This window comes from Brassica rapa, chromosome A03 (genome assembly GCF_000309985.2).
Source record: "Brassica rapa cultivar Chiifu-401-42 chromosome A03, CAAS_Brap_v3.01, whole genome shotgun sequence".
NCBI lineage: Eukaryota > Viridiplantae > Streptophyta > Magnoliopsida > Brassicales > Brassicaceae > Brassica > Brassica rapa.
The window spans coordinates 33,836,572-33,838,974 of NC_024797.2; the positions used below are offsets into that span (position 1 = coordinate 33,836,572).

Sequence of the window (2,403 nt, forward strand, 5' to 3'; positions counted from 1 at the left end):
TGCCTTACGTTGAGTGACGTGTTGTTGCGGTCATCGGTCACCGTTGACTCATTGGAATCGATCAATGGAAAGGTTGGGGTGTCGATCGATTCTAAGTACTCTGTTTCGTACTCCGATTCATACTCTGCTCCACAATGGCATGCGCCAATGAAGCCAAGTTCTTTCCCCTAATCCACAGAATTAATGACCTTTCTCTTAGGTCGGATGGGGTCGTATTGGATGTTTCGGTCTATGAGCGTCAGACACAATTTATTTTTGTTCATGTCACATACAGCTCCTACTGTAGCTAGGAAAGATCTTCCAAGCAGAAGTGAAGAGTTCCAGTTAAGCTCGATGTCTAGGACATGAAAATCTACAGGGACAAGGGCATTACCAATCTGTACCTCCAGATCTCTTATGATTCCTCCTGATCGTTTCGCTGAAAGATCCACGAAGGTGAAGGATTCCGTTGAAGGTTCGATGGTCAAACCAAGCTGGTCTGCCATGATCCTAGGGAGGATACTAACTGATGCTCCTGTATCACACATTGAATGGGAATATTCAACACCCTTGACTACGCATGGTATTACAAACTTCCCAGGATCACTCTTCTTCGTCAATGTGATCCTGTGTTTCATCTTTCCTCTGACTTGATGAAACATTCTCCTAATGTCCTCCTCAGTTACCTTTGTTTCTCTGAAGAACATCCACAACCGGTGTGTGAAGTAAGCTTCGTCAAAAGGTTTTTTCGATTGGGATTCTGAGGACTCGTTTAGTGAAACCATCCATGTCCTTATCGTTAGCTTCGCTCTTAAGGTTCTTAGGAATTTTCTCCTTTCTTTTCCTTAACCTTCTCCCTTCAGCTTCTTGTTCTTCTTAAACTAATTCTGGTGAACTATTTAAAGGGTTGGGTTTTGGTTCGGGTGGGTTAGCTAATGGTTTAGGTGGTGGTATGAGTGCATTGATGTAATCATTATCGATTGAGGGTAACCGCACTCGGTATGTCAGAGGTGCATGTCGATCGATGGAAGGTGTGTTGTGACGATCGACGTCGGACTCACTCTGTCGATCGATGGTTGGCTTAACTGATCGATCGATTTTATCATAGAAAGGGGAGGGTGGGTGAGGATGCTTAGCTGTGAATTCTTCATGAGTTAGAATTCGAACCGCAATGCATTCAGTCGATTTAGCGGACGACGTCGATCGATGACTGGAGTAATCCGTCCATCGATCTTCATCATTGTCTGTCGATTGATGCGAGTTCATCGACATCGGTCGACACCATTGAGAACCGCCGAGACTCATGGAGATTTCGATTTCGAAATCTCCTTCCTCAAGCTTTTCATTTCTCACCACTTGCCAGAAATCATCATCTATGATGGCATTTACGTGGTGTTTCCCTTTATCGGCTCCTGCCTCTCTAGCGAAAGCTTCTTGCCTCTTTATAGTCTCGCCCGTCTGAATTACTTGGGTTTCAAGTTTTCTCACCTGAGTCCCTAAGGTCTCGATCTTGCTCCTTCCGTATCTGCTACTTCTCCTTCAACTGAACAGACTTGCTTCCTAAGAAGTTAGTGCACCACATCTAACTTCGCTCTTACTTCGTCCATCTGTTCCTTCCCGATAGAGGCTACAGACTTCTTCCGTACAGAGTCAGTGTTTTTGGTGCTATTGCTGTTAGCAAGGTTTTCGATAAGTCTCACAGCTTCCAACCTATTCCGAGTAGTGAAGTTTCCTTCACTCGCCGTATCAAGAGCCATTTGATACTGTAAGGTGAGACCTCGGAAGAAAGTGCTTAGCAGCTGCACTTCGTTAAATCCGTGGTGTGGACAGTCTCGCTGGAAGAACCTAAATCTAATCCATGCATCTTTGAAGGACTCTCCAGCCTTCTGCGAGAATGTGGAAATTTTGTTCCGAAGTTCTTCAGCGCGCGCCTCATCGAAGAAGTTTCATAAGAAAGCATTCTTGATGTCGGTCCAGGATGTTAAAGATCCTGTTGGTTGCTTCTTAAGCCAGTGCATCACTTCTCCATTCAGCGTATATCTGAAGAGCTTGCACAACAGGTAGTCTTCGGGGACTCCTTCCATCCGAATATCAGCGATTAGATCCTCGAACTGTTCCAGATGGTCCATAGGATGCTCGTGCGGTAACCCAGAGTAGGGTATCTGCGACACGAGAGTGTAGTATTGAGGCTTCAGCTCGAAATTCTACTTATGGATCTCCGGAAGTCGAATAGCTGATTTGTTGGAATAGTACTCATCTGGGCGATTGTAATCGGCCAGTGGTTTCGATCCCCGGCAACGGCGCCAAATTTGATACCACTCAAATTACCGTAAGGAGTGTTACTCTCATCAAAAGAGGTTCAGATGTAGTACTTAGAGATCGAATCCACAAGGAGCTAGGGAACAATTAAATCTAGTGTTTATT

The 2,403-nt window shown here is 45.0% G+C and overlaps 1 non-coding gene across 1 annotated transcript; it reads left to right on the plus strand.

Annotated features, from left to right (window-relative positions):
- Nucleotides 1–1,791: 1,791 nt before the first annotated feature.
- LOC117133154 lies at nt 1,792–1,897 on the plus strand. Its single transcript, XR_004456995.1, has one exon. It is a non-coding gene; the product is annotated as a small nucleolar RNA R71 (small nucleolar RNA).
- Nucleotides 1,898–2,403: the final 506 nt, after the last annotated feature.